Consider the following 13788-nt stretch of genomic DNA (forward strand, 5'->3'; position numbering starts at 1 on the left):
AAACAACGGGATCCAAGTTAAGCTCGTGATCCATAAAAGACAATAAAAACAAATGTTTTTGCATTTTAAGGTAAGGATACCTTGGAGTATTATGAAAGTGTGTGTATGTGTATATTTATGATTTGATAAAATAAATAAGTATATAAATAAACAAGTGTACTGAACAATCAAGTAGGGTAAACACGTATATGCAACACGTATAAGGAACCTAAAGTAAAGACTATACTAGGTCGTTACGTCTAACCACCTATCTTATAGTCTTGTGGCTTTGATACCAATCTGTCACACCCCGACCAAAGGCGGCGGAACATGCTGGGGTGCAACGTGATTGGAAAAATACACAAGACACTATTTAAAGTGACAATATTTAATCAACTCTTTTTATTTCAACAAATCAATAAACAACACATCTCGTTCACACCAACAAGTTGAATACAAGTAACATTTATATTGTTCGTTTTACTAATACCCTAATAGTCTTGGTAACGTTTTTCATCAAGTCCTCGAGTCAAAAAAAGTCAAACCTGCAACATTTCATAAAATAAAGTTTGTCAACACAAAGGTTGGTGAGCAATTCATAAGTTTGAGCATATAAGTATATAGTAATAAAAGCCACAAAACTTGTATGCAAAACAATAAATAAAAGCAACAACTTGGATAAATTGACAATCGCTAATAGAATTACGTTAACGCAACCTAGCTATAAGGGGATGCCAAATACTCTAGAATTTTATTGACAGTTGCTAAACACATTAGCACCACCTAGCTACAAGGGGTTGCCAAGTAGTCTAGGATTTTTATAGATTCAACCAACCGAAAGCGATAAACACATACACATATAGCATAGAACACCAAATCAAGCAAATATTTAAGTAATGTATACAATCACGTTTGTGGGTTTATGATTCAAGTAAATAAAGCATTTAGTTTGATAAGTATGAAATGCACCCCAAAACGGAAAATGGAAAAAGGGGGTATGAAAGTACTCACCTCGATTGACGAATCGGGAAATAATAAATGATCGACATATACAAAGCTTGTGAACGAAACGAACGAATCCGACTTGAAAGCTAATTGAAAATGAATAAATACAATACATTAATGAACTTGAACTTTATTTGAAACTACATTTGAAACATTGGACAAGAACGTTCGGTTGTTAATCGGATTACCGGTTAATTTGTTAATGATTAGGGACTCATACTAAATTGATAATTAAAATAAAACAATATTATGTTATTGGGCTTTTAAATAGTTAAACCAATATTAAAAGAAACAAGACGGGTTTAAATCAAGAGTTCGGTTTTATAAAATGCATAGATAATAAAGTTTACAACAATATTATTAATGATAAGATAGTAATGATATTAATAACTTTAAAAGATATGTTGGATATGTATATAGATATATAAGATAATGATGTTAATAATAATAACAATAATTATTTTTAATAAAACTAATATAGTATAATAATTATAACAATAATTATTATTAATAATACTAATATTAATAGTTATAGAATAGAAATCTTGGTATTAGTTAAAGTGTTGTTGATAAAAATAATAATAATAATAAATAATATTGATAGTAAATAATGATACATACTTGATGTTGGTTCGATTTCTAAACGAATTTACAAAATAAGTATAATAATATTATTGTTAATAAATAATGATAGAAATATGATTTTTAATAGATAATAACAATATGACTTTTAATAATATTAATAACCACTTTAATATTTATAATAATGATAATAATAATAACATTAATAATGAATACATATATTAGTAAGTTAAACATAATAATACTAATAATAATTTTTATGTAAAAATGTTAACACTAATAGTAACCGAGATTTGTTAAGTGTAAAAATAACATTAAAACCGGTCTAAGATGAGACCCGAACCCGAGACCTCTAGTTTAATAATTAATGTACAAACCAAAACGAACCATGATAATATTTGTTAACTTAAACCCATAAGGAATTTATATCCATTATCCGGTTGTTCATCTTTTACCCAAATCAACCCAACTCCATACTTGACCAACCCGCTTCAAAAATATAACCGATAACAAAACTATTATTAACAATTTAGATCCGAACAATTTATAAGCGAAAACCGATAACACCAACGCCCAAAATTAATTTACCTATTAGTCGTGCACGAGTCGTGGCTCTATGCCGAGGAATGAAAGGAGTCGCACCTGCCGGAGACGGAGACCGCAACCGGAGGGAGATGGAGAGGGAGAGGGAGAGAGAGAGATATCAGATTCGGTGAGAGAGAGAGAGAGAGAGAGCGCCGAGGGAGATAGAGAGGCTGCGGTACAGGTGTCCGGTTTTTCGGGTCGCCGGAAAAACGGTGCCGGCAGGGGCGAAGGCCGGATTAGGTAGAAAGAGATGGGACTTGGTTGTGGTTTGTTAATATGTTAGGGTTAGGTTTAATATTTTATTTATATATAATAAATATATTTATTTTCAAAATAACCTCCTCAAGTTTGGTGTTTAGTTTAGTATGATTTAAAACTTGAATAACTTTAAAGAAATCCAATTTAGTATCTAACATTTACTTAACCGAGCTTCTAAATTATAGATAACTGTATTTGACAAACCTCGCACACGCTTGAGTTATATTATCAATGATTTGATAAATTTCCGGTTCGGGTTTACAAGTTTAACCACAAATTACGAAGTATAACTTATTAAAATAAAACGCGAAAGAAATCGACATGTTACAAAAATGAATACAAAAAAATGAATATAAAACGAGACTCGAAATTGACGGATGTCACAGATGGCATGGGTTCATCTAACTTGGATGGTGAGGTCTTGGGAGGTGTAATTGGTTCATCTAAAAGTGTCCTGGAGGATGTGGATTTGGTTTGGTTTTGGTCTTGGTTTTGGTTTTAGGCACATGAATTTGTTTAGCCTTAAGCTTTTCTACTGTCCCGGATAAGGTAGTAGTTAAAGCTAGGTGAGGGTCAGCTTGTGTGGTGGGCAGTGGTAGTGTGGTTGGTTGGGGTTGTGTCAGCAATGTGGAAATCTAAGAAAAGATTACCTTCACCGAAGTTGGCATCTTTAAAGATGTAGACTTCTTGGACCCTTTCATCCTTTTCAAATGCTTGAGTGGGCATTCGGGCTCCTCCTCTTTTTCCACAGGCTGTTTTGAGGACTCACCAACAGAAGGCTACCATTTCTCTTTATCGTGAAGCTCTTTGACCTATGTTCACCCTCAATATCAGTCTCGAGGTCACTTTCTTCACTCTCTGCAACTTCATCACCACTTTGACCATCGTCATCATCACCGTCATCTCCATTATCCCCTTCTACCTCTTCTTTCGTTTCCTCACTATCAGGTTCGGTCTCAGCAAACTGACCGAACTTTGCACCGGGCTCTTGGCCTTTGTACTTATACCTGCTTCTCCCCACTGGCTCCAACATTGCCTTGAATATCGTTTGTCTTACCATCTTCGCATGATGAGGCTCAGATGGATCAGCAACGTTTCCTTCAGCATCAACTTCTTCTGGATATTCTGGTTGGAAAATCTTTAGCAGATCATCTAGACTTAGTTGCACAAAACAAGGATACATTCTCCTGGTTTCTTCGTGATCAAATTTGATTGCATGCTCTTGAAGAAAAGCCTTGAGAAGGTATACCTTGTTTGGTTTGTAAGGCAGGCCATCACTCCAACCCACCACTACCTTCAGCTTGTCAAACCCGCCCTTTTGTGCAGATAAACAATGGTCGACTATATGGAATGTGAACTTCCAATAGGCGGGTAAGTATCTCTTCACACAAGTGGTCCATTCAATATCATATCCAATGTGTTTGACGAACTGCTCAAGATCTTTCTTGTCAAACTTCTCAGACGAGTGATCAGGGGAATCTTTGATCAACAATGCCCTTCTCACAACCTCCTCAGTGATGGTCAATTTTTGATTTGTTACTTCGGTCGTGATTGAGCTCCCCTTCTTCGTCGTCTAATCGGGCTCGAACTGATGACTTCCACCACGTCAAGGTGACACTATACCGCTGAGTTATATCCCTAGCATTCACCCAAAATTATTCAACCCATGTGCTATGTATCTTCAGGTTGGCGGATATAGCATTCATCAATGGACATCCTTGAAATCCCTTGATCATAGATGAGTTATGATTTTAATCCTTGTGTTTTCTCTTCCTTGGAAGATCAAGAGAGCAGAACATACTAGGGGTGTGTTTTTTAAGCGTACCCGAATAAAAAACCCGAACCGAAGTGACCTGAGACTCGAATAACCCGACCCGAATTCACCCGAACCGATTAAAATCATAACTCGTCCATATCGAGTACGGAAAGCGGTTTTTGGAATGTCATCTTCGCGAACACGCAATTGATGATAACCCGATCGAAGATCAATTTTGGAGAAACAAGTTGCGCCTTGAAGTTGGTCGAATAAGTCGTCGATACGTGGCAATGGATAACGAATTTTAATAGTAAGTTTGTTGAGTTCTCGATAATCGATGCACATACGAAACGAACCATCCTTCTTTTTCACGAAGAGAACAGGAGCGCCCCAAGGGGAAGAGCTTGGACGAATGAAGCCTTTATCGGAAAGTTCTTCGAGTTGGTTTGATAGTTCTTGCATTTCCGACGGGGCTAGACGATAAGGAGCCTTGGCCACGGGCATCGCGCCGGGCACAAGATCATTTTGGAATTCAATCGGACGAACGGGAGGAAGATCGGTAACATCATCGGGAAAGACATCAAGGAAATCACGAACAATAGGAATATCTTGGATCTTCCTTTCCTTTTTGTCTTTTGTCACCGAGAGAGCTAAAAACGGAACGTACTTTTGGTGTAAGTACTTTTACGATTGAGCACACGACATAAGATTTAGCCTTCGAGACGTTGTGTTTCCAAAGACCTTAAGAACCTTGCCGTTGACAAGCGGAATGCGAATGAATTTATCAAAACAAACGACTTCGGCACGGTGCAAAGACAACCAATCCATGCCTACTATGACATCGAAGCTACCCATTTGCATCGGGATGAGATCGATGGAGAATTTATGCTTAGAAAGAATAAGAGAGCAATCGCGGACGATGGAATTGATGGTAATAGAATTGCCATTGGCGACTTCAACAGAGAACGGTCGGGAAAGCTTAGTTCGAGGCATCGCAAGTTTCGACTCAAATTTCAAAGATAGGTTGGATTGTTTGGATAGGTTGGATGAGTGGTGCATTGAGTTGGGGAATTTGGGGTTGGTAAGTTTGAACTTGGTAAGCTTGTGTTTGGTAGTATGGTATGGTTACGGTTTGAGCTTGGTTGGCAAAAGCTAAACGTGGGCAATTTTGGCGGAAATGGTTGGGATCACCACAATTAAAGCAAGCTCGGGGTTGTTGGGGCTGGTTTGATGGGTATGGTGCATAGCGGTTTTGGGCATTTTGGGGAAAGTTTCTCGGTTGGGTTGGTGGGTTAGGTTGGTTGGGTTGGTTTCGTTGGGTGGATCGGCATGTGTTGGGGAAGTGACCAAATCGATTACAAATTGTACAATGGCGACACGGCGAGTTCGTTGGGTGGTGAAGTTGGCAAGTGTTACATAGTGGGGAGTTACCAATATAAGGTTTTCGGTTTTGGGGAAGAGTTTGGGCTTGTTGTGGTGGTTGAGGTTGGGTGACGGCAAAGTTTCGGTAATTAGTCTTGGGTTTCTTCTTGTTGTTGTTGTTGTGTCGGGAGGAGTTGGAGTAGTTTATAGCTTGTGGTGCGGGTTCAATCTTGGCTTGGGGAGCAGGCTCGGTTTTGGCTTCTCGATTGTTTTCTTGAGGGTTAGGTGTAACATCCTAAATTTTAATTATAAATAAAGAAAGTTATGTTTAGTGATTTCACGTTGTTAATTATTTAATGTCGAGTAAGGAGGGAGTTGGGCTTAGATTGCGTAAGATGGGTTAAATGAGAATGGGCCTCGGGTCCGTGGGCTTAGAGGGATATAAATATCCCATCCCAAACCCAATCTTTCATTTCCACCTTCTTTCTTCACACACTCAAAACACACACATACTAACCGATCAAGATTCGAAGCCGAGACCCGAGATTTTGTTGATAGATCTGAGTTGGTAAGGTAAGAACAAATCCACCAAAGCTTATATTACTGAAAATGGTTAGGATTTGATGGGTTAACCGAACCCGAAACCCAAACTGCCCAAATCGGACCCCTAAAACGTCGATTTTAGGCCGATTTGATGGTTGGGATTTGTAGGCGCCGATCATACGATTCCGTGGGTACCAAAATCGAGTTATTTGGCTAAGAAACGAAGGATTTATGGGCAAATAGATCTGCAGCGCGATAACTTCGCCTGCAAGATTAAGTTCGCCTGATGAACTTCGCCTTCAAGCGTAACTTCGCCTTCAAGCGTAACTTCGCCTAAGGATAACTTCGCCTACGGCCAAGTTCGCCTAAGGTATAACTTCGCCTGAAGCCAAGTTCGCCTAAGGTTTAACTTCGCCTGAAGCCAAGTTCGCCTAAGGTTTAACTTCGCCTGAAGCCAAGTTCGCCTAAGGTTTAACTTCGCCTGAAGCCAAGTTCGCCTAAGGTATAACTTCGCCTGAAGCCAAGTTCGCCTAAGGTTTAACTTCGCCTGAAGCCAAGTTCGCCTAAGGTTTAACTTCGCCTGAAGCCAAGTTCGCCTAAGGTTTAACTTCGCCTGAAGTGAAGTTCGTTTATAAAATAAATTAAAAACCTAATGGAAAATGTGTTAAGGCAGTTATCGCCTAAGGTTTAACTTCGCCTTAACCCCAGCCAGGGGCTCTGCCCCTTGGACCCCGCTAGGGGCTGCCGCCCCTGGCAGCGGGGTTCTAGGGGCGGCAGCCCCTAGCGGGGTCCAAGGGGCAGAGCCCCTGGCTGGGGTTAAGGCGAAGTTAAACCTTAGGCGATAACTGCCTTAACACATTTTCCATTAGGTTTTTAATTTATTTTATAAACGAACTTCACTTCAGGCGAAGTTAAACCTTAGGCGAACTTGGCTTCAGGCGAAGTTAAACCTTAGGCGAACTTGGCTTCAGGCGAAGTTAAACCTTAGGCGAACTTGGCTTCAGGCGAAGTTATACCTTAGGCGAACTTGGCTTCAGGCGAAGTTAAACCTTAGGCGAACTTGGCTTCAGGCGAAGTTAAACCTTAGGCGAACTTGGCTTCAGGCGAAGTTAAACCTTAGGCGAACTTGGCTTCAGGCGAAGTTATACCTTAGGCGAACTTGGCCGTAGGCGAAGTTATCCTTAGGCGAAGTTACGCTTGAAGGCGAAGTTACGCTTGAAGGCGAAGTTCATCAGGCGAACTTAATCTTGCAGGCGAAGTTATCGCGCTGCAGATCTATTTGCCCATAAATCCTTCGTTTCTTAGCCAAATAACTCGATTTTGGTACCCACGGAATCGTATGATCGGCGCCTACAAATCCCAACCATCAAATCGGCCTAAAATCGACGTTTTAGGGGTCCGATTTGGGCAGTTTGGGTTTCGGGTTCGGTTAACCCATCAAATCCTAACCATTTTCAGTAATATAAGCTTTGGTGGATTTGTTCTTACCTTACCAACTCAGATCTATCAACAAAATCTCGGGTCTCGGCTTCGAATCTTGATCGGTTAGTATGTGTGTGTTTTGAGTGTGTGAAGAAAGAAGGTGGAAATGAAAGATTGGGTTTGGGATGGGATATTTATATCCCTCTAAGCCCACGGACCCGAGGCCCATTCTCATTTAACCCATCTTACGCAATCTAAGCCCAACTCCCTCCTTACTCGACATTAAATAATTAACAACGTGAAATCACTAAACATAACTTTCTTTATTTATAATTAAAATTTAGGATGTTACAAGTCTTCCCCCCTTAAAGAGGTTTCGTCCCCGAAACCTAACTATTACATAAACAAACTAGGGTAAAACTTGCGCATCTCATCCTCGACTTCCCAAGTAGCATCTGATCCCTTGCGGTGTTTCCATATCACTTTTACCAAGGGTATAATCTTGTGACGAAGCTGCTTCTCCTTGCGATCAACGATCTTTATCGGTTGCTCGATGTAGTTCAATTGTTCATCAACCTCAATGTCCATTAATGGCACGTGAGATGTGTCGTCAGCTAGACACTTCCTCAGATGAGAAACATGGAAGGTTGAATGAATTCCTTCTAACTCATCGGGTAAATCCAGTTTATAAGCTACTTCACCCACACGTTTTACAACCTTGAACGGTCCAATGTACCTCGGACTCAACTTTCCTCTTTTCCTAAAACGGATAATCCCCTTCCAAGGCGAGACCTTGAGCATCACATTGTCACCAACGTTAAACTCAATTGGTCGTCGCCGCTTATCTGCATAAGACTTTTGTCTGTCTTGAGCGGCTTTCATTCTTGCTTTGATCTGATCAAACTTTGAAGACGTTTCTTGAACCACTTCTAGGCTTCCCATTTCCTTTTGACCAATCTCACCCCAACACACCGGGGTTCTACATCGTCGACCGTAAAGCATCTCAAACGGTGGCATACCAATGCTCGAATGGTAACTGTTGTTATAGGAGAACTCTGCCAGATGCAGATGATCATCCCAGCTTCCACCAAAATCTAAAACACAAGCACGTAGCATATCCTCAAGGGTTTGGATCGTCCTTTCGGACTGTCCATCGGTTTGAGGATGGTACGCCGTACTGATGTTCAACCTCGTCCCCATAGCTTCATGGAATTTCTTCCAGAATCTTGAAGTAAACCGTGTATCTCTATCAGACACGATCGATAACGGTACTCCATGCTTGGTTACAATTTCTTTAATGAACAAGCTTGCTAACGTTTCTGACGAGATGGCCTCTCGTATGGGTAGAAAGTGAGCACTCTTGGTCAAACGGTCCACAATCACCCAGATGGTATCATGATGCTTAGCTGTACGAGGTAGCTTAGTTATGAAATCCATAGTGATGTGTTCCCATTTCCACTCGGGTATCTCTAGCGGTTGCATCTTCCCATAAGGCTTCTGATGTTCGGCTTTGACTTGTAAGCAAGTTAAGCACTTACCGACATAATCTACTACATCATTCTTCATTCCAGGCCACCAGTAATCCCTTTTCAAGTCTTGGTACATCTTTGTAGCTCCAGGATGGATTGAGTACCTTGACTTATGAGCTTCATCTAAGATTCGACTTCTAAGATCACCATGGCGTGGGATCCACATGCGGTCAAATCTAGTCTTAACTCCATGAGTGTTTTCCACTAACTCAATCTGCTGGCCGAACACCCTTTCTTTCTTTACTAACCCTTCATCTACTAACACCTCTGACTGCACCTTGATGATTTCTTCAAAAAGACTTGAGTTCACAATCAGCTGGTAAGACTTCACGGTTGCTAGGACTTCCTCATTTTTACGACTTAGCGCATCAGCGACCACGTTAGCTTTACCGGGGTAATACTTAATCTCACAGTCGTAATCCTTTATCAATTCTAACCATCTTCTCTGCCTCATGTTCAATTCTTTCTGCTCGAAAAAGTACTTTAAACTCTTATGATCTGTATAGATAGTACACTTAGTACCGTACAGATAATGCCTCCATATCTTAAGAGCATGCACTACGGCTGCTAACTCCAAATCATGCGTCGGATAAGTACTATCATGGACCTTCAACTGTCTAGACGCGTAAGCTATCACTTTCCCTCGTTGCATCAACACGCAACCTAGCCCTTGATGCGAGGCATCAGCACACACAACGAAATCCTCGTCACCCTCGGGTAGAGCAAGGATTGGAGCTTGCGTGAGTCTTCTCTTTAATTCTTCAAAGGCTTCTTCTTGAAATTTTCCCCAACTGAATACTATCGACTTTCGGGTCATACCGGTCAGCGGTGCGGCTATCTTGGAGAAACCTTCGATGAATCTCCTGTAGTAGCCGGCTAACCCTAGGAAACTTCGTATATCAGTCGGATTCTGCGGAGTCTTCCAATTCGTTATCGCCTCAATCTTAGCTGGGTCCACGGTAATCCCTTCCGGATTAATCACGTGACCTAAAAATTGCACCTCTCTTAACCAGAACGCGCATTTCGAAAACTTGGCATACAACTTCTCTTTCTTCAGAACTTCCAATACTTCTCTCAAATGCTCCGCATGGTCAGACTCGCTCCTTGAATATATTAATATGTCATCAATGAAAACGATAACTGACTTATCCAACATTGGTCGACACACCCTGTTCATCATGTCCATAAATGCTGCAGGAGCATTTGTTAGACCGAATGACATTACGAGGAACTCGTAGTGTCCATATCGCGTTCGGAACGCTGTCTTAGGGACGTCTGCCTCCTTTACCTTCAGTTGATGGTAGCCTGATCTGAGATCTATTCGTGAGAACCAACTCGAACCTTGCAGTTGATCAAACAGATCGTCAATCCTAGGCAAGGGGTATCTATTCTTTACCGTAAGCTTATTCAACTCACGATAGTCTATGCACATTCTCATACTTCCATCCTTTTTCTTCACAAACAAAACCGGTGCGCCCCACGGAGAAACACTCGGTCTGATAAAACCCTTGTCGAGGAGTTCTTGCAGTTGGGACATCAATTCCTTCATCTCGGACGGTGCTAGACGGTAAGGCGCTTTCGCGACGGGCTGGGCTCCTGGTACTAGATCTATCTGAAATTCTATCTCTCGCTCAGGTGGCAACCCCGGAAGATCCTCAGGGAATACTTCTGGGTAGTCGCGCACAATAGGAACGTTATTCATTTCTTTCGTTTCGGCCGTAGCGTTGACAACATACGCCAGGTAGGCACCGCACCCTCGCCTTAACAAACCCTCGGCTTTTATCATCGAAATGACATTAAGCCCATAACTCTCCTTATCACCATAAACCGTCACCGCACTACCATCCAATGACTTTAACCTTATCATCTTACTTTTACATACTATCTGAGCCTCAAACTCAGACAACCAATCCATACCCAAGACTACATCGAACCCTCCTAAGGCCATAACATACAAAGTAACAGGGAACTCATGTCCCTCTAACACTATCTTACAATTCTTAACCATTTTTGTTATTTTCACCGAAGTGTCACTTGCGGTTTCTACTACAAAAGTTTCAGACACTCGGCAGCCTTTCATTTTAGCTATTTTACTAAACGTCGTAGCTACAAAACTTCTATTCGCACCAGAATCAAATAATACAGAAGCGGAAACATCGTTCACTAGAAACGTACCTGTGACGACATCCGGAATCTGCCTGGCTTGTTCCTGGGTCAGCATGTAGGCTCTAGTTCTGGGCCTAGCTTGATCGGCATCCTTCTTTCCACTACCTCCAGCTACACCTTCAGTGCACTCCCTTGACATATGGCCTGTCTTGCCACATTTGTAACATGCTGGCTTCGCACTACACTCATTGGCATAATGCCCTACCTTCCCGCACTTATAACAGGCATTCGACCCCATTCTGCATTCTCCACCATGAGCCTTTCCACATTTGAGACAAACATTAGAACTTTTTCCCCACTTGCACTCACCACCATGCCTCTTTCCGCAGGTCTTACACGATCTCTTCTCCCACACTTTCTGTTTCTTATCCTTGGAGTTCCATACTGAGTACTGGGTCGTTTAGCAGGAGTGACCCCTTTCTTCTCTTTCTCTTCGTCCCTTTCCACCCTATCATCCGCGGCCGAGTCAGCATAGACCATTTCCGCGAGTCCAACAGCCGAATCAAAATTAGCAGGTTGAATCGCCCTGACTAACATGCGGACCTTTTATGGCAACCCCCTCACATAACATTTGATTCTCTTGACCTCAGTGTCAACCATGTCAGGCACCAACCTAGATAGTCGGTTGAACTCCGTGGTATACTCACGGTGCGTCATCATACCGGCTTTTAAATTCTGGAACTTCATCTCCGTTCTTTCAACCTCAGCATCTGCACAGAACTTCTTCATTACCAACTCTTTCAAATCTTCCCACCTCATCGCTCTGATCTCATCCTTAGTCTTTCTCTGCTCCACACTTTCCCACCAATACATAGCTTCCTCCTCAAATGACTGTGTAGCATAACCCACAGCTTGGTCGGGACGGCATTCGCTAATGCGGATAATCTTGTCCATAGCGGTTACCCATTGAAGAGTAGCGATTGCGTCTCCTAAACCAGTCAGCTTAGGCGGGTCGCAACCTTTGAAGGACTTGTAGTTGCAACCGCCTCGGCCCCTCCTTCTGTCATCGACTTTCGCAGACCTTTCCTCGCTTGATTCACCCTTCTCCCCCTCATCATCATTCCTACTATGACCACCTGCCCCGTCCACAGTTCTTTCACGGCTTCCAGCAGGGCCTCCTGGAGTAATATTCTTTACAGCAGCGGCTACAGCTTGGACGATAGCTGCTTGAATGGCGGGATCCAGTTGAACCCCTTCGTTGTTGATCGGACCTCCTCCAGCTGCACTACCCTCCTCCCTGGTGTTGGAAGCTGTCTCAACCGAAGGTTGCTGGATACGACGAGGCCTGCCGCGTCTTCCAGCACGACCTCCAGCTCCAGCAATGTTACCAACTCCAGCCATCGGATTCTAAAAGGGAAAACACAAACATCGTCACTCAAGGAACCGTTTAGTACAAGGATGGTAAGGCTAACAGGTAATAACTGTGGCCAGTTGTGATTAGCTGATCACGTTACTTTCCGTGTCCTATACACTTCCTTTTATGAGTCTATTTGTGCTGGTTCTACTTAAGTAGTTAGTTAATTCAAACAATCAATTATTCCTATCCGTACCATTTTCATATCTTTTCTTTCTCATTAACATATATCATTTAATCATACCTTTCACCTTTACTGATCTTGCTTGAGCGACACATGGCATTCTTGAACTGGCATCTTCTTTCTTTTCTTACCTAAATCCCATTCTCTGTTCAAGTCTAAGCATGTAGGATGCTTAAATCTCTCGAACTTTGCTCTGATACCAACTTGTAACAGCCCAGCTACCACCGCATCATAATATTGTCCGCTTTGGCCGGGACGTACCACCATCGCCTCACGGATTTGCTTTTGGTTGCCCAGGTGGTCACCCATCCTCATACTTCTCCCACCTGAGCACGCTTAACTGTGGAGTTCTCCTCTCATCCACTACCATTAAGCGCCCAAAACGCGTTATGATGGGGAAGGTATCCACCTCTTTATAAAGAATGCTTAGTTCTCCTTCCCAACCGATGTGGGATGTCACATTAGGGTACCCTCCTTCACGTGATTTTCCGATAGCCAACCGGCTAACGTGATGGCTTCCTCAAGGTTCGCGGGTTTGCTACTCATGACTGAGTCCCGGATTTTCATCTGTAAACCCCCAATATATTTGTCAATTTCACGTTCGGCTGGGGTGACCAAGTGAGGTACAAGAACGCTTAGCTCGTGGAAACGGAGCGAGTAAGCGGCGTTATCACCACCTTCTTGTTTTAGGTCCCAAAATTCCACCTCAAGCTTTTGGAGCTCGTGTTTAGGACATAATTTCTTCTTCATCAGCGCCTTGAGCTCGGCCCATGGAAGAGCCATGGCCATATCCGTACCTTGGAGGTGCATGACACTACCCCACCAAGTTAGGGCGGTTCCCCTAAACATGCTTGAAGCGAAGTTTGTCTTTTTCGCTTCGGGGCATTCGCTGTGTAAAAACACATTCTCCACAGATTCGAACCACTGCAACAACGTAGTCGCACAGTTGGTTCCATAGAATTCGGACGGGTTGGCACTAGTAAATTGTTTAAGTAGGTAGGATGCGGGTTTGGGCTCAATAGGTGCAACAACGGGTGCGGGTTGGTTTGCTTGTATTTGGGTT

The sequence above is a fragment of the Bidens hawaiensis genome, unplaced genomic scaffold (assembly GCF_021521415.1).
Source record: "Bidens hawaiensis isolate Kalapana, Puna unplaced genomic scaffold, B.hawaiensis_p1.1 tig00419385_1, whole genome shotgun sequence".
Classification (NCBI taxonomy): domain Eukaryota; kingdom Viridiplantae; phylum Streptophyta; class Magnoliopsida; order Asterales; family Asteraceae; genus Bidens; species Bidens hawaiensis.